Below are 20,772 nucleotides of genomic sequence, written 5' to 3' on the forward strand. Positions count from 1 at the left end.
CAACAATTAATGAAGGCCTATATACCATACTTGGCATGCCCGAATACAAACCACCAGGGTTGTAAGAGGCAACTCCTAGAAATCTATTCCAAGATAAAAACTAATTGTACTCTTTTACTAATGACACTGTTTCACAAAGTCAATGAAATTGTTGCTTAATCTTCATTGTTATCATTTTCCAAGATTCTATCATCTATGTCTACTTTGTTGCATGCTTGATTGAGCTTGTTTTCCTCTAGCTCAAGGCTTGTGCACAAGAGGTCCAACGTCAAAGTGTTTGTCTTCTACATCATTGCAATCATAAATTCATCTAGGAATATCTTCTTCATAATCTTCGCTTTCAATGTGCCGCAAAGTTTTTCATTGCAATACATGTAAACAAGTTTATCTGCACAATCCACAAGAAGTCGATTGCAAGGTAGTGCTGTGAATATATTTGTACATGCTCCAAAAATTTTTTGAGCTTGAATTCGAAGAACACTGGCTTAAAACATTCATCGCAAGATTACACAACAAAGCATAGTGTTCTCCACCATTCATCATCCACCATTTCTATGGAGGATGCTCTTTTGCCATTTGTTGAACAAGAGAGTTTGAAAATAGACCTTCTCTCAATCGAAAGGAGGACATTTCTTTTATGCATCTTACATGATCATCAACATTGGCATAGAAAGTATTTAATTGTGTAAAAATCATGAACCACTTCAACATTTTACATCAAGTCCATATTCCAATATTCAAGATCTAGCATGTAAGCAGCATTGTGTAATGGTGTATGCGCTCCAATCCATCTAGCATGAAAGTACTTCAAGAGGACTTTCCTTTGTCGACGAGAGAATGGAACACGCCAATGCTTTTTCACCACCGACTGCTCTAATTTTTCAGGACACTCCAAACTCCTTTCGACAGTCCACCATTGCATCCATACTTTTTCGAGACTGGGCGCCTTCTAATCAAGATTGCATATGGCATACATAACAGGCATCATTACATGATATGCATCCATCACACTACTCCACCAAGTTTTTTACGTAAGCGCTGTTCTTAGAAATTGATTTTCTCTTTCACTTTTCCGTTTTGCTCGCTCTCCCAGTCATGAAATGCCATACATGTAAATATAGTTATGACAACATATTTTTTTTCAAAGAAGAGACTCAAAAGTGTAGAAGTGAGTGCAAAATCTAGTCTTTGCAGGTAGTTTTAACATAACTGACGTGCAAGGTCATAAAATTTCTAGTACTCTTTGTTTTTTGAGCATAAATCTCACAAGTTGGTGAGGAGTATCAACAATAGAGGCAAACAACTTGGTACCATCACTTTTATACCAATTTTTTAGTACAAGATGAAAACCAAGTGTATTGCACCCGGAAGGAAAAACATGCCCATATCGTCGCTTCAAGAATCTACTGACATTCTTGCAATTCTTTGCATTGTCCAACACAATTTGGACTACATGTTTAGCACCCGCTTCCTCTATCAGAGAGGCAATTGCATCAGCAGTATAAACCCCAGACTTAATCGAACCATGTGAATCTACAACAGGAACAAATGTTTCACCTCTAGGTGAAACGATCATTAAATTAATTAGTGGTTGTCTTTGTACACTGGACCAATTGTCGCTAACTATGGTACATCCAGAAAGCTCTATATTGCTAAGAATTATCCTTTTCACATTTTCTTTTACTTGAACATAGCTTTTCTCCAATATATAATTTTACATAGCATTGTACATGGCCGATTAAAACCCTGATCCAAACTCACCAATTTTCTTCCATGCTCTCTTCTGATGCTCATTGTCCACCATCATCATAGCACTTCCTAAAAAGTAAATCGCTTCAGCAAAGAGCGAGTTGTGCATAATTGAGTAGACCACTACTAGCTTTCTTGCAATGAAGTTTGACGCATAAACACCTTTCCCAGGTCCAAATGACGCTTCGATGAAGATGCACTGGATAGATTGCTTTCTGGTTGCACATTGGGATTCAGAATGCAAGTTGACGATGCTTTTGGAGTCTGTTGGTTGGAACCATATGTTCTTTGATTCTTTCTTTGAATTTCTTCCCTCAAGCATTTGACCACTGGAGTTGCACTCAGGTGGCTGTTGGAATTACGGTTGCAGAGAAACGCACACAGCTTAGAGAAGATGAACGAAGCTCAAGGCACACAATAGAGAGGGTGTTACTTAGTATGCAATGGAAAGATAGATAGCCCTAGAGTGATGGGCGTATATACAATGCTCGGGGGAAAAAACCTCCTAAAGAGGGAAAAAATGCCCCGACGGTCCTAGTGTGTTCACACACATCACTACCACATGTATGTGGTAACAAATCCCCCCCTGGAGTGATGCGGTGAATGAGAGTTGGCACATGAGTATAGGGAAGTGCCATGCCCTAAGGACATGATCAGTCCACAAAGGGGAGTAAGCCCAAAGCTTTGCGGAAAGCTTCAAGCTTCTCACAAGACAATGCCTTTTTGAAAAGATCTGCAAGGTTGTCATGTGTTGGCACATAAGCCAAGCTGATCTCTCCTGCTGAGAGCCTCTCCCTGACATAGTGGTAATGCACCTCAATGTGCTTTGTGTGAGCATGAAAAACTGGGTTCCTTGCAACTGCCAATGCGCTCTGACTGTCAGTGTAGATAGTGTTGGCAGTGTCCTGTCCAACACCCAAATCAACCATAAGGCGTCTGAGCCATACACACTCAATCGTAGCTGTGAAGACTGCCCTGTACTCAGCCTCACAACTCGAAGTGGCCACAGTAGGTTTCTTCTTGCTCAACGATGATATACTTGAACTGCCAAGCATGAAACAAAAACCACTTGTGGACACTCGTGTGTCAAAACAACTAGCCTAATCTGAGTCCGAAAAAGCATGTAAGTTTGGCGGCAATGATCCCCCCTTGGGATAAAACAAGCCAAGATGTAAAGTGCCACTAAGGTAGCGGAAAATCCTCTTGACAGCCTGCCAATGCTTACACCCTGGGCTATGCATAAATCTGTTGACCTGTGAGACTGCAAACTGAATATCTGGCCTCGTGTTGCATACATAAATGAGGCACCAACAACAGTTTGGTAAAGAGTGACATCAACAAGATCACCAGCATCATGTAGACTCAACTTCACACATGTTTCCATGGGAGTGGCAATAGGTTTGTAATCCTCAAGTTCAAACTTACATAGCAATGTATCTATGTAACTTTTCTGACACAAGGCAATACCACCATCACACTGCTTAAACTGTATACCCAAGTAATGATGCAACAGCCCCAAATCTTTCATCTTGAAAGTAGCATTCAAATCAGCCTTAAATTCAGCAATATGTCTCTCATATGGTCCAGTTATCAGCAAATCATCGACATAAAGAACCACATGAGAATTACATCACCCTCACGCTTTACATACAATGCGCTTTCTGTTGGACTGTTATGAAAGCCTCGTTTAACCAAATGAGTGTCAGCTTTCTCATACCACGCACGAGGAGATTGCTTCAACCCATACAAAGCCTTCTTACATCTGCACACTTTGTCCTCTTGTCCTTTTATGACAAAACCGCGAGGCTGCATTACATAAACTTCCTCAAATATGTCACCATTCAAGAAAGCAGTAAAAATGTCTGATTGATGTACATCCCAACCAAAATGGGCTGCCAATGCACATAGAAAATGCACAGTAGTCATACGAAAAGTGGGAGCAAAAGTCTCTTCATAATCTATGCCTTTTTGCTGTGCATAACCCTTTGCAACAAGTCAAGCCTTATGGCGATCGATCTCACCATCCAGCTTGCGTTTCAACTTGTAAACCCACTTCGTACCAATGGCCTTTTTGCCAGGAGGCAAATCACATAAAGTCCATGTGTCATTTTCTATAAGTGCATCATATTCTGATTGCATGGCAGCCATCCAATTTTTTGAATTCTATGCTTCATCAAAAGATAGAGGCTTCTCAACATCATGTAAGCTAGACACAGCCAAAGCATAACAATCTGATGCATAAGATGCATGGCGAGAGCCTGAACGAGTACGACTAGACAAAGGTGCATCCAATTTACTGTCACACAAAGTGTGCACTAGCCATTTTGGCATACCTCTAGCCTGCTCATTTTCAGCCCTTTCCTCATCAAGTACATCATGTACATCTGCATCAGTAATAGGTTGATCTGTAACATTTTCAGAAACCCCCATAGGCTGTACATTTGCCTCATTGGAAATTACATTCGTATTTCCACCACTGAAAAAGAGGCAACAAAGTGTCATAAATGTCCTGTGAGCTTACATTACTGTCTCTAGTACATGACAACAAGGGCTGAACAGAATCTTCCACAAACACTACATCCCGTGAAACCAGAATACGCTTTGTTTGCGGATGATATAACCTATAACCTTTGCTTTCAGCACTATAACCAACAAAAATACATTTGACAACCTTATCATTAAATTTTTCTGTGCTGTGTTTGTGGCACCAAAGCATATGCCAAACAACCAAAAACACGCATGTGCTCAATAGAAGGCTTTCTATCATGCCATGCTTCATATGGAGTAATAGACTGCAAAGCTTTCGTAGGACACCTGTTAAGTACATAAGTGGCACACATGATGCCCTCAAGCCAAAAAGAATGCGGCAAAGCTTGACTTTTGACCATACATCGTGCCATTTTCGTCAGTGACCTGTTTTTCCTCTCAGCAACACCATTTTGTTGAGGTGTATAAGACACTGTGCGTTGGTGTTTTATCCCACGACTAGCCAGAAATGCATTAAATTCATGAGACATATACTCTCCCCCTCGATCGGAATGGAGGGTGCCCATAGTACATTTCGAGACATTTTCAGCCATAGCCAAAAATTGTTTGAAGCACATAAAAACTTCGGACTTCGCTTTAAGCGGAAATACCCATGCATGCCTGGAGTAATCATCAATGAAAGTCACGAAGTAAAGGTAATTGCCCAAGGACGGAGTTTGCATGGGCCCACAAACATCACTATGCACAAGCTGCAACCTGCATGTGGACCGAATTGAACCAATCCTTTGGAAACTTAGAACGCTGCATCTTACCCAAAATACAGCCTTCAAAAACATGTTTGACAGGTGCTTCAAGAGGCGACAAAGAAGTAACCATATCAGATTTCTGCAAGCGCAGCAAACTGGCAAAATTCAGATGACCAAAACGTGCATGCCAAAGTTTTGCATCTGAAATAGCCCTTGAATCTGCAACAGCATTTGCAAAATTTTGTCCACACTTGTCATACAAAGTGAGCTTATACAGCCCACGGCACAAAAGGCCAGATGCAACAATTTCATCACCAAAACTGAGATCATGAACTGTACATCTGTCATCCACAAATTTGACTACAAGTCCAAGTCTAGCAAGTGCGGATACAGACAAAAGATTCTTCTTGATCCCAGGTACATAAAGTGCATCAACAAGTGTGAAGGAATTGCCATTTGCAGCAGTAAGCAAAATCTTTCCAACTCCCTGAACCGGATAAGAGGCATTGTTGGCACAAGTGACTAATTCCCATGAGGGACAAACTCGAGAGAGGTAACAATTCACGATGTGAGGTAATATGCTTTGTAGCACCACTGTCGAAATACCACACATGTGAATCTGCAGCAACTGACAAGCATGCATCATGGACAACAAGATTGTAAGTGCACTCTGTGCTAAAAGCCCATTCTACATCAACATCAGCAACACAATCTCCTTTTATAGAAGAATCAACAATGACTGGATTTGTAGTGGAACCAGCATTTACAGTGGAACCACCCTCTTTCTTCTTAGCCTCTTTGGCCTTCAACTTAGGACACTGCTTGATCAAGTGATCATTAGCTTTACAATAATGGCAACGCATTTTCTTTTTGCCCTTATCACCAGAATTTCCAGACAAAGTGCTGCCAGCAAAAGAATTAGGAGCAGAAGTTTTTCCACTCGCAGCAGAACCATAAGAAGTGGCTGCATTGCTGTTACCACCTTTCTTTGAGAAGCAATAAAAGCATGTTCAACTGCACGCTATCTAGTCCTGTTTTTTATGGAAAGTAACTCTTGCAACAACAATGTGCATAATGCATCACACTTGACAACTTCTGGATTTCCTTGGGTCATAAGTCTCCAAGTACTAGCAAAAGTCTGGTAAGAATTTGGTAAGGCATCAAGAGCAGTCTGCACAAGGGAATTGTCTGAAATAACTTCACCTGCAGAAATAAGTTGCTCATTGATATCCTTGACACTAGCAAGGAAAGTGTCCATATCATCTTTTTCATGCATAATCTTTGACTCCAGCTCTTTACGTAGCAAAGCAATTTTAGCCTCATTGCGACTTGTATAAAGACCAGCCAATATATCCCAAGCCTGTTTTGCAGATTTTGTTGAACGGATGTGAGGAACAATGGTGCGCTTCATAGAAAACGCAATTAATGCATGAGCCTGTGCATCCTTTATATCCCAACGAGCTTGTTCTATTGTAGGCAAAACAACTCTAATAGCAGCAATCCTTGCAGCAAGACCTGCATCATCCTCAACATTGCCTACATCCTCAGAACCAAGACGTACATCAATGCCCTGCACAATATTCCAGACACCCTTTGACACAAGAACATGTTGCATCATATAAGCCCACATAGGGTAATTGTCGACGTCCAACCTATCCTCAACAGCAAACATCTTGAAGACATCTATGTTGTTGTTGTCAGCCATGATAAATGCTGCACCTGATGTGAAAACTGCCCGAAAATAGGAGAAACGGAGCCGGAACAACACGTGCTATATAGCACAAACCATAGAAGACTATAAGGCACATGTTATGCAGAAAACGGCACTGACAGAATTTTTGCACAAAATGACGAAATTGCCTGTGCAGACCTGCCTGTAGTGGAAACGGAGCCCGAAATGAGCCCGAATCAGAAATCTGAGCAAACTAAGCTCTTTGAGCATGACCGAAATATTTGTCGACATATGAACGCTCGCCAAAGCTCGCTGAAACCGGAGAAAGTGAGCAGGCGTGTACTGGAGCTGCTGTCCCGGGAGGATGCAACCTGCTCTGATACCAATTGTTGGAATTAGGGTTGCAAAGAAACTCACACAGCTTAGAGAAGATGAAGGAAGCTCAAGGCACACAATAGAGAGTGTGTTACTTAGTATGCAATGGAAAGATAGATAGCCCTAGAGTGATGGGCGTATATACAATGCTTGGGGGGAAACCTCTCCTAAATAGCGAAAAAATACCCCGGTGGTCCTAGTGTGTTCACACACATCAATACCACATGTATATGGTAACAGTGGCTACATGTGAGACCCACATTTCTTGGGTCCACCCAGAAAATGTTCCCTTAGTCTAGGTGCCCCCCCATATTTTGTTGTATGGCATACTTACGCTCCCAATCTATGAATCGATCACCAATATTAATTGCATATTTCCACTCTATCCCAGGTGCCTTTTTTTTCTTGCTAGTTTGAATTTGAGTTTTATCACTAGGTCCAACGTTTCCTTCCATCTCAAATAACCTATTCAAGAAAGCATGGAACAATGAATACATAACTAAAGTAACAACAAAAATACTCATGTATTACAACAATGTACATCGCCACACAAACATACAATGATTTCAATGATAAAATGTAGCAACACAACAATTTAAAACTAGTTTAAAAATTCAAAGTCAAATATATAGACCTACTTAAATTTTAAGTGTCGATAGTTTTAATGTTCACTAAAATATCCACATATATTAACCTTTGTAGATGTACATATATCAATTTTTATTAAACCTCAAGCATCATAGCATGATAAATGCAAGTAATCTTTATACAATATAAATGTATGTTTTCAAATTAAGAATCATGAAATTGATAGCATACATACAATGCACATTGCACACCTAATGAAGGATGTATTTTGTTCCAATTAAGGATACTTTACACCAATCAAACCACGGATCTATGTCTGCCCAATACTCTAGTATAAGACAATAGACCCTTGCTTAACGTGGAACATATCAAATATCAAGAGCCAATACTAGCCCCTAAGCAGGACTCTTGGGTCCATCAAATTGTTTATAAAGCAGCATGAGGGAGCAAGCAACATGTAAATTACTTGTGTTGCTCAAATACAAACAAGCTCAAGTGCCTCCAACTTCGTTCCTAAATCTCTGCAGGTATCAGCTACAATCCCCACTCAGCCCACACTTCAAAGAACTAAACTAGTGGCTCAGTAGCCTTAGGCGAGCCTATGAGGAAAAAAGAATGTTCCTAGAATAAGGACCTTCTTTCCAAAAGGATCCTCCTAGCCAATCGGGACTTCTAAACACTCCAAATCTTTCTCAAAAAGCAAAAAATGTGCCTAATCATCCGCTCTATATAGTGATGACATAGCCCACCGGGCTTTGGGTTTGCCCTGTGGGCCCAACGGGCAAAGCCAAAGACGGACAAGTTTACAGTCAGAGCAGGTTCAAGCCGGTCATTGCAAAAGTTGTGTGAATATAGATGTGATGAGAACATAAATTATGTTATTAACACATGTTATTAATGTGTTCACGCATTTGTGAGAACGTTAATGAAATCCTTGGCTCTTGGCATTGTATACATGTCCAATGTGCTATGTTTGAGTATGTGTGTGTGTGCAATGCAATGACGGTTTTAACTCTAGGGTTTCTACTGTGTTTAAGTGCTTGTTTTGATTTGTTAATGGTGTTTTGAGTGAAACCAAGCATAGATAGAGGTAAGTAGGCCTTAGGAGGAGCCAAACAACCCCTCATTTGTCATTTTTGGTGAAGGTGAGAGGTGGCAACAATTGTGGTTACTCTCCTATCCGACTGTGACTTTTGCAGGTTTTGATGTTGAGAACCTATTGCTGATAGCCCAAAGACCCCAAATTTCAAGTTTCATGTGATTTGGAGTTCATTTGACATTTCTACGACCATTTGAGTGTGTGTTAGACCGCATAGGAGCCTTAAGCATTTTCTTAGTTGCTTCCTTTCTTGAGAGTGACACCTCTCTCCTCAAGAAGTGTATATAGCTTGAGAACAAAGTGTGATAATTGAGGAATTATTGCTTGAACACTTGCATGCACTCTAGTAAAATATATCTTTGGCTATTGTTAGAGTCACTAGTTGGGAGTTAGAGCAGGTTTTGTACTAATTGACTAAGTGGACTTAAAACTTTGGACAAAATCCAAAACGTGATCATTTTAAGTGATACATGGTGGTATTGGGAATCCCTAGAGATAAGGAAATCACAGAAAGTGACTAGCATGGAAACAGACCTCAATGGCAACTACCACAGTTGTTGCCACCTAAGACATTTTCACATCCAGAGCAAATCAACAAGGTCCCTAAGACCCATCCTTACCAGATCCACTTCCCATAGGTCAAAAAGGTTAAAAAATTGGATAGAACCATCCAAAATTGCTTAAATGACCAGGCTCGGGGAGTTAACTTGACTTTTGACCTGACAAATTTCAAAATTATAAGTGACACATAGATGCAAAAGATTATACAGGTGATTGGGAAACCACTAGAGATGCTAGAAGTAAAAAAACTTCCAAATCCAGCTACCACAATAGTTGTGATCTATTCCAGAGTGGGACCATGTTGGTGCTATTTGGTTCCTAACAGTGCAAGGATCCCAAATATACCTTCCTTGACTCATTTGGACCAATACAAGCCCCTCTAATCACCCAGAAACTAAATTTCAAAGGCCAAATCTTGATAAGTGATCCCACATGCATCAAAAAGTGTGAAAAGATTCACCAGATAGTGGCCAACCAACAAGAATTGATCAGGCTCAAAAATTCCACCAGTGTCACCAACCGCGATCGTTGCCATTCGGTTTAGCTGGAAAATTTGACCATACCAGCCTGTAGGCCATCTTTCCAAGTTTTGAGAAATACCTTGGTTGAACCAAACAGACTCCAGAATCGCTGTCAAAGACCTTGTTAAACATTAAGATATGAATTGTCAAATTATTGACCTCAGTTTCATAAATTTTACAAATTTTGAATTTAGCAAAGGTTTCGGAGAGAAAATTAGACTAATCACTAGTTACCAATTGCAAAAGATGCACAAGGAGCTAGTTGACATCACAGGTAGGAGGTTGGGATTTTGCAAGAGTCATGTCTATCTTTATATATATATTTGTGATTAGGCAAGTATCTTCTAAGAGAAGGTAGAGTAACGATGGACCACGGATGTCTAGTGTCAATAGAAGAAAGTGTAAATCAAGCCAAGATAGATCCTTTATCTCCAATTATAGAAGAGAGTAGTGATACTAACACCTCTTCCGACAGGTCATATCACCCTAAACCCTAAACCTCCCAAAACCCTTTGATCACACCGAAACAGATGACAATCTTCCTAAAGGGAACAAATGCCCATGGAGCCCTAGTTTACGTGGATGCTCGAGGATGGAAATGTATCTGCATTGAGGAAGGACCTGCTAGAGGATTAGAAATAATCCTAGTAAATGATGATGGTGATAGATTTTGTGATGAAGAGGGAAACCACTACCTCATTGTCAAAGACCCAGAAAACTAGAATCGGTATGGAGACAACGTGGCAAAAGTAAAGATCGTTATGGAGACCCAATAGCTACCTCATAAACTTAACCTTCTTGGAGCCTTTTATATTCATGAAAAGAGAGTGGAAAAAGTGGCTAAAATTCATGAAAATATTGGGATTTACAAGCATGGGGATGGGAGGATCATCTATTACTACCGTTGCATGGAACCCCATGTGAATGAATTAAGCAAAGACAAAGTCTTGTACTTGTTTTCTTACGACACGATAATAAGAACCAATATCATTTTTGTCAATAAGTATGGACATAAATATGAGCCAATCCATCTAGGGGATGTAGGAAGAGTGATAATATCAGAATTGTTAACACGGGCTTCTGAAGAGAAGCAAAATCCCACACATACCCCTAGAAGATCCACAAATCCCTTCTCAGAAGACTATGACACCATGTTGCATACCATTGGACAACCATTGCCCAACCCTCAAAACCCACAAGCCACACCGCTATCATTTCAAGCATGGCTCAAACAGTATGCACCACAAGAATAGAACACCAACAAAAGTGGTTATCAAGCAATGTCAGGGCTAGGAGCACCACCAATACGACCATTCCATTAGTAGTATATACCAAGATGAGAGTAGAGCAAGAACGTCAAATCCGACCAAGACAGAAACACCACATCAAGAAATAGAACGAGAAGAAAGGGTTCAAGGAGAGGAATGACCACCTGGTAGACCAGCTAGGATTCATGGATTAGGAGCACTCCTAGGAGAAGAACACTTACCATACCCTAGGCCGGAAAGAGCTCACAAAGGAGGACTGGAAGACCCTATGCTTAGATTGATAGATCAGCGTAGGATCATACCATCTTAGGTCTAGAAGTGGGTAAACAATAAAATTTCCAAAAACAAAAATCCCAGGGATCACGTGGAAGCATTTGTGTGCTTCATTAAAGCTGAGGAAGTCCTAGACTTTCTTACGCAATTTTCAAGATTTGGACTAACTCTAAAAGAGGATGCCGCCACCTGGTTTGATTCTGTAGAACGTAGGGATTTTGAGTCAATCGAGGAGGTGTTTCACGAGTTTACAACATCATTCACAAATCCAAAAATTCAAGCAAAAAGAAGGGGAATCCGTACAAAAAGCAGCCTTACGGTTGAACAAGCGTATTGGGGAGATCAAGGGTCTGTTCAATCTTTAGACAGCCAACCCCATTCGCTAAGAACACTGCTGTCTTATATGGGAGAACATGAGACCAAATCAGACGTGGTCATAGTCCCATCATAGAGACTCTCTTCCAAGAAATTCATCAACTCTAAAGGGCTGATAGACATTTTGTCAACACCACCGACATGCACAATAACATTAGCTAAGCTGCTAAGAATACGGTTAAACATGTGGATGATGGTAGAAATCTGTATGGAAAAGTTTGATGTGAAGGACCCTTCAATACAAATTCAAGAGGGAATCTGAGAACTAGAAAGGACTCACCTCACCACTAGGCCGGTATCGTTAAACAAAGTTGGAGAATATTGTGAAGGAGAGGATGGCAACATGACTCTTCTTGTGGAATTTCAAGATGTAACCACCATGGCAATTCTTGACAGTGGAGATGGAGTAGCCATAGCTACAAAAGAAACCTAAAAGAAATGGGAAAAACCAACTTTAAGAGCAACACAAATGAAACTCTAGCTTGAAGATGGATATATGGAGAAACCCCTAGGGCTTCTAGATAAAGTAATTACTGCCTCTTGCGGAATTGAATATGAGCATACATTTGCTATTGCCGATTGTGGCAAGAAGAACAACTACACCATCATACTTGGAAGACCATTCATGAGATAGTTATAAATGGTTGAGGATTGGGGGTATGACCATATATACCTAAGAAACAATGAGAATAAACCTAAAAGACCATAGTTACAAGGATATTACAAGAACACCTATTGAGGAGTTTGATTCAGCCACACTAGCCAAATCTGAACTTCCAGCATGGTTATGTACATAGCTTGAGATTATGGAAGCTTAAAGTGCAATGAGTGTATCCTAAAAAGGGTTTTAGAAGACAAAGACTACATCCTAGAGCCCTTTCCAAAAGAAGAACTAGAGCCTTTAGGATGGGAATACATTTTGGATACTTTGGATGTGTGCGCAGTGGACGATGGTCCCACAACCAAGTTCTATGACAAGGATGACTATGCCATGATCCCATATTACATGGTCAATGTAGTTGAGGAAGAGGGTGAGAGTCAAGCCTAAAGAACCCAAAATAAGAAACAAGACAAGGACGGAGAGGAAGAGTTGTTTTACGACTCTCTATAGTATTTCAAGTATGGTAATGACGCATATGAAGAATGCTCTGACAACCCAAGCGATCAAGAAGAAACCATAATGGATGTCAGATTTTATGACTTTCCAAATCAAAAACCTAGGCGACAAAAATGCTACATGAAGAAGAAAGCCTTAAACGTGGCGAGAGAAAATACAATGCCAAGAGTAAAAGATAAAATGGGATTCCTGATGCTTCTAAAGACAGAGGATTGTGTAAAAGACAAAATCTCAGGTCAAGTTCACAAAAGTAGAGGACACAAAAACAAAAGAGGGTATTATTAGCTTGAGGAAGCAAGCTCAAAATATTAAAAGTGAAACAAAACAAAAGAACCAAGGATGGACGAGTTCGGAGAATCAAAATGGACCAAGGTCGAGCATAAAAAGAAATACAAAGAACTCAAGAGAACATTGAAAGAAGTATGGATAACAGAGATAGAAATTGATGAAGGAGAGAGCTTTGAAAAGGAAAATATGGATGTCCCTTCCTACTATAAAAAATTCACTATCCAAGGCAAGATAATAATGATGACTGAACCGATAAGGGAGAAAAGAGGAAATAAATACTAGGGACATATTGTCTTTGGGATTGGTATATCTACGGTGAACAAGATCAAGGTGATCGTGGAAATGCCAAGGCCAACTAATTCCAAACAGGTACAAGCCTTCATGGGATACTACAAATACTACCAATGGTTCATATGCATGTATGCAGTCATTGCATAACCCTTGTATAGGTTGATAGTTGTCTTTGATTGGAAAAAGGAGTGTGAGGAGTCATTCAAAAAACTTAAGGATGCGCTTATATCAGCACCATTACTCAAAGCACTAGATGGGGGTAGAATATTCCATGTTCACATTTGATGCCTCGGCATTTGCAATAGGCTGTATCTTGGCTCAACCAAGAGAAGGAACAATGGATTTCCCAATCTGTTATGCTAGTCGATAGTTGAACAATACAAAAAAGAATTACACACCCAAGGAATGAGAAGGGTTAGGAATGATACATGCCATAAAGAAATTTAGGCATTATCTTTTGGCTAACAAATTTTTCTTCTTAATAGATCACCAAGCGCTCTTGTATTTGGTAAACAAATCGTGCAATATAGGAAGAATTGTTTGTTGGTTCATCATATTGCTTGAGTTTGATTTTATGATTGTAGTAAAGAAGGGAAAAATGCTCCTTAGAGAAAATCATCTCTCTAACTTATCCAATGGCAAATCACCCAAAGGAGTGGATGATGATATACATGACGCTTTCCTCTTCAACATTGAGATGGTTCCTAAGTGGTCTCAAGAGGTAGTCAATATTTTGACTTATGGTGGCGAGTTTGATAAAACTAAACAAACCCATAGGCAACATACGATTAGGTAGGTTAAAAAAATTCAGATTTTAGGTGGACGCTTGTACCATCTAGGCTCTAAAAGAATATTGCAACTATGCATTAGTCGAGATGAATATGGGTGTTATCTCATAGAAGCCCATGTCCAAGACATAGCCTTCCATCGTTCCTAAAAGAAGACACACCAGTGTCTAAAGCAATTAAGAGTGTATTGGCCTGATATGCATGTAAGTGTACATAAATATGTTTCAAATTGTACTACATGTAGGAACAATCCACCAGTGGAATATGCCACATTGTTTTAGATAGCAATTGAACCTCAATGGAGTCAATACATGGTTGATTACCTGACAACGATGACATTCCCTAAAAATATCATGCAAGCGAGACAAAGAGCCATTGATTGGAAGCTCAAGACTTCAGGTTAATTGAAACTCAACTCTACAAGAGAGGGAAGGATAACCAAATCAGAATATGTGCAACTAAAAATGAATATTTGCTTATCTTAGAGCAAGCACATGGAGGTTAGTGGAGGCCATTTATCAAGAGATAAGACAACTAAAATTGTTTTAATTGCGGGAATATGGTGGCCTACATTGCACATGGATACGAAGGAATATGTTAAGCGATGTGATGGTTGTCAACACACCAAGGTACCTACAAAGAGAGAGGAGATGCCATTACAACCGATGATGGAAGCAAGGGCATTTTCTAAGTGGGGTCTAGATTTTGTGGGACCAATCTCACCATCCGCTTACAAATCCCATGCCCAATATATCATCGTCATCACGGACTATCTCACAAAATGGAATGAAGCAAAAGCCACACAACTAAGCAGATGCTAGGATCACTACACAATTTTTTCATATGAAAATGTCTTTGTAGATATGGATTACCTATAGAGATTGTCAATGATAGAGGCACACATTTCATAAACAAAGCTATTGAAAATCTTCTTGACGAATGCATGATTATTCATAAGAAGTATGCCCCATATCACCCACAAGCCAATGGACAAGCTGAAGCTACTAATAAAACACTTTGAACAGTATTGACAAAATTGTGACCGATTCACGAACGGAGTGGGACTAGAAGTTACATTCTGCTTTATGGACATAGCGAGTGGCCTATAAGACATCCATTGGAATAACATCTTACAATATGATGTTTGGTCTTAATGCCATTGCCAATTAAATTCTTAATCCCAACTTTACGAGTAGCTAAAAAATTAGAGTGAACTGGTCATGAATTGTCATCAAGATTAGATTATTTGGAAAAGGTAGATGAGCTATGCCTTCAAGTTATAGCATCTATCTATGCTCAGAGAAGATGCCAAAAAGAGTCCTTTGACAGGCATATACGGTCAAAAGATTTCAAAACAAGGGATTATGACTTGGTGTATACCCTGAAACAACATGATAAAAAACTCAAAAGGCAAGGGATGGAACCCTTTGTAATCAAAAAATTGTCACCAAGTGGGGCCGTCAAGCTTGCGACACTAGATGGAGAAGAAATGCCTAACTGGATTATTGGATGCAGGTTCAAGAAGTATCATCTACCACTAACCTAGGAGATGCTACATCGGATTCACACATTATTGAAGAAGCACAAACAAAAGCTAAAGAACGAATGGTTAAACAAAGGCTTCTACAACAACAAAAGCAACAGGGAAGACCATTGCAATCAACGCTATTTTCATAAAAGAATTTGAAGAAGAACATTCCTACAGTACAAAAACATTGAACATGAGTCTAATAGACATGCTTTGAGAGTCTCATGCGCTCAGACCAGCCTAGCCATAAACTAACCACCATGGCACAAATCCCTCTTCTTGAAACTTATTCGTTTCACCAAGCCCATTTGGGTTGTGTTTCAAAATGTATTTGCCTGCTGAACATCGATCATTTCAATCAAATCAAAAGCTAGCATCATGAATCTATTCGCTCTTCCTACATGACATGACCCGACAACCTGCAAATTAAGGCACTGATCTCTTGCTTCAACCTCATTGGTCACAATCAAAAGATGTTACTCCAACACAAAACTCCTTCGTGATTAAATCGTTAAGAGTTGTTGGCAATCAACTCACACATGCTTTGTGATATGAGACTTTGACATGGCTATATTTTGGAGCTCTCTCTCTCTCTCTCTCTCTCTCTCTCTCTCTCTCTATATATATATATATATATATATATATATATATATATATATATATATATATATATATATTTATATATTTATTGTGCTCCTTTATGACTCTGGATGATTGGTCTCCACAATGCCTTTTCAAGTTTCCTTTTGAAATGTAGCCAAATCGGCTCATTGAAGACAAATGGAAAAGGCATACTATAATGTCACAAGCTTGCAGTTCAAAAATTTGCTCAAAATTAAACTATTTCAAAATAATGTGAAATACCTATACATGCAAAAAATTCTATAAGCGGACCATATTTGAAAGCAACTCTATGGGTACTCTCACCTTCAAGTATAAATTTTAGAGTAAGTTTTGGTAGGGGGGATTACTAGGGTTATTTTTAAGATTGATTTAAAACTTGAAACGCAAGGTTGAAGGGCCCATAGGACATGAAGTGAATTTTAGTCATCATGTATATTTGCAATGTTGGCAGATCAACCTCAAGCATTAAAGATTCAATCAGCAATTGGACAAGCCTTACCAATTTGCGATGTGAATTCACAAACCTAACGAGTTTGAATGAGGATCAACTTCATCTTTTTGAGGCATTTGGAAAATAAGTCCTTGATTGACCCTTCCAGCTTAGTACTATCCAACAAAATACTTGAACACAAAGCCAAAACTGATCCCTTACCCATTGTCGAGTCACGATATGAGTGTTCGAGAAATTTGTGCCTCAGCTCAATCTTGAGCCGGTTAAAAAGTCAAATCAACCGATTGAAGAAAGGGGGAGAAGGAAAAAATCCGCTTGATTTTTTTCAAAAAAAGAGTTAAATTATAAAAAATACCAATTATTTTGAAAAATTTCCTCTTTGAATCTATTCTAAAGGGCATTTTGTATGTTTGTGAAATTGATTTTCCCTGAACGCTGCACATTATAGTGGGGAATGCGGATAGGAAAAGTGGCATGATGTGTCGCATAAAAGAGCTACTTTTGAGCACTCAAATCACAAAGGGTAGCATTATCAATAGGCCACGAATGTTCTTTAAAATGTAGACTATCAAACTTTCATATTTCCTAATGGCTTGCAAAAGGCAAAAGGTGATGGATCGTAGCTTACATGCTTGTCAATAACAAGGTTGTAACCAAGGGTTGGTGAGTATACTTAAAGACGGTGAAAGATAAAGTCGATCAGAAGTCATAGTATGATCTGTTGATGAAAAAAATAAAATTACCAACCCCAACCCCAACCCCAACCCCCCCCCCCCCCCCCCCCCCCCCCCCCCCCTCGTTTTTTTGTCTCAGCCACTAGATTTAGGACTAACAAGGTAGTCTCATTAAAGACAAGAAGAGCTTTAAGAGAAGCTATGAATATGAAGATCAAGATAATTGAAATGAAAGATTGCCGTTCATCACACATATTCCATGAATGTGATGGTTAAAATGCGTTTTCAGGATCCTATACACTTTATATTCCTAAAATTGAAAAAGGTCCTACTGTCATTGGTATTCACAATAATTTTTCTCATTTCACAAACCTTACTTGTTTTAAATCACTAGTCTCCAACAAACTAAAATAGCAATTACCTTCAATCCTATTTTTATAGGAGGATATCTATGTAAGTAGACATGAACCTTTTAATAATGCACATTCACCAATTAGCAATTGAAACTTGTCAAATTCATACACACCAAATCTTAGAAATTTTGGCATTACGACGGTATGAAAATGAATAATTGAAAAGTTTTTAATCCAACATAGCATCAACATTGCATTGCATCAACATAGCATATACATTACATTGCATCATCATGGTGGGATCTACACATCTTTAGATTCTAGGGAGGTTGAGAATACCACCTTGATTACCTTTCCACTGAAGATCAATTGAATGGTTGAATGCTCAAATCCTTCATAGCAAATTAGTAAGTTAGCAAAAATTAGCCAAGTTAGCAAGGGGTTAGTGTGCAATTAGAGTGTGTAAACACACAATTGGCAAGATACGGTGACAAATTAGGGAATTATGAACACATTGCTTCATGCACACACATCCAAAATCCACAAAAACATAAAACAAGTGCAATTAGTGAGGGAACACATTCGATTATGCCACAATTACACTAGCGTAGGCCATCATCCTCGGCAACGACGCCAAATGTTGGGGGTTCCATTGTTGCAATAGCTCCAATGACCAACAAAATTGTTAATATGGAGGGATGAGCTACCCAGCTAGGGCATCGATCTCCATAAAGGGAGCAGCTAGCTCCGCTTGAATGATATCATGTGATACGAAGGCCTTGCCTCTAATCAGTCAAGAGATCATAGATACCAAGGGCCTCTCCATACTTTTCAACCCCCATATATCATAGTTGATGCCACCAGAGAATCAAGGAGCCATAACTTTGTCCGAAGTTCCTGGAACTGAACCTACGAACAGCACCTCTTCAAGCCTCCTGAAGCCACATAAGCTCTAGTGAATCTAGTCTTTGCTGCTCTCCTTAGAGAATATCTCGGCCCAATGAAGACTACCCCAAGGTAAGTGTATGCATCTGTAAACTCCACAATCTCCTGACCATATGTGAAAGTAGGTGATTTTCTCCCGATACACTGTGGTGTGGTGTTAAACACCATAACGTTGGTTTTACCAAGGTTTATCGACAGTCCACTATCCTCTGCAAAGCTATGTAGTGCATCCAATGTCGCTCCACATCCTATGGTGAGTTAGAGATCAACACGATATCATCAACATATAACAACAATGGGATCCACGTCCCTATCGGGTGGGCACCTCTATCACCTTCTCTGTCAATGTAACCAAACACCTCATCAACATACATACCAAATAGAGTAGGAGACAATGGGCAACCTTGTTTCACCCCAATAGTGGAGTAGACTAAATCGAATACCCCTTCCAGAGTGTGTACATGTCCCATAACTGATCTATATAGAGCCATAATCCCCCAAATCAACACTATGGGCACCCCCATGTCCTGCCGTCTGCGCAATAGTTGAGCTCTTGGTACCATGTCAAATGCTTTACAAAAATCCACAAAGCTGCAATAAACCCGTCTCCCATGTGACCTTTCCTCCTCAATGATGGCCCTAAGTGTCAGAATACGATCAAGAGTGGAGAAACCCCTCTTGAAACCTGCCTGACCCTATGCCCGTACACCCCTCACTCTCTGCTCAATTACTCAATTGCTTCTCAAGAATAAAAGCATACAACCATGCCAATGTGTTTCCAACCATAATAGTGCGGTAGTTCCCAGGCTCTGTAGGATCGCCTGCCTTGAAGATAGGCACAATAGTAGACAACCTCCAAGTCTCAGGTAACCCGTCATACATGGCACGCTTAAACAACATTGCAAGAACCTCTACCAACATATCCGTCCCATGTATAAAATGCTCCACTACTAGACCATCATGATCACATGCCCTCCTGGTCCTCATCATGATCTCAGTGGTAAAGAAGGTGCTCATAGCTGGGCATGGCTCTGTAGGATCTGGAAGGGCGTCCTGTCCTGGAATCGTATATAACAATGTCTCATATTGGCCCCATACATCATGAGAAGTAATCACTGGGGGAGGGGAGTGCTCATGAAAGAGTCAACATGCCGCTCTTGAGTCTCTACTCAAGAACAACTGATACAAGTCTCTCTCCATCTTGGGCAAGGTAAGCTTGCTTTTTTCGTTGCACAAGGTGCTAGGAAGTGATCCGAGACTTTCTGTAAGTGATGACTCTTAAAAAAATATTCCTGTAAAGTTGGGTTCTCATCTCTCACTCATCATCATACCAACTATTATGGGACATGCTCCCAGAATGTCGCTTTTGATCCGGCTGAGTCTCTGAAGTTGGGCTCTCATCTCTCTACACTCCTAATCATACCAACTATTCTAGGGTATGCTCCTAGAATGTCATTTTTTTTCCGGGTGAGTGTGTGGGTATGCCTCTAATGCAACACCATGTAGTGTCTTGTCTAGTAAAGTAGTGTACTCCTCCACTGATAGGCCTGGACCAACTATGCATAGACGATCTAGATCTCCTCTGTATAAATTGAGTCGGTTTTTGGTGTAAATGTATAACGGGTACGTCACCTGCCACTTGATGTTTGGGTTGTACTATACTGAAATGAGATGGACATTTTCAAGTGAACACAAACATCTGTTACAAGTTTTTCAGGCACTACAGCAACATCGATTGGTCATAAATGCAAAAAAGAGCGATTTTTTTTGCAAGAGATACATTTTTTTGTCCTTTGCGTATGTTGACTCAGAAAGGGGTTCCTTTCTCATGGGAGCAGTCGTGATGCAAGAACGCCATGTGATAGCTTATGAGAGCAGGATGTTTTCACGTCCTTAATGCGTTGCAAACATTTACAATAAAGATTTTTTGGCACTGATCCACGCTCTTACTTAGTGGTGCCATTTTCTACTCGCAGCTGACTTTACAATTTTCATCGAC

The sequence above is a fragment of the Adiantum capillus-veneris genome, chromosome 17, assembly GCF_014529385.1.
Source record: "Adiantum capillus-veneris isolate H3 chromosome 17, ASM1452938v2, whole genome shotgun sequence".
Lineage (NCBI taxonomy): Eukaryota > Viridiplantae > Streptophyta > Polypodiopsida > Polypodiales > Pteridaceae > Adiantum > Adiantum capillus-veneris.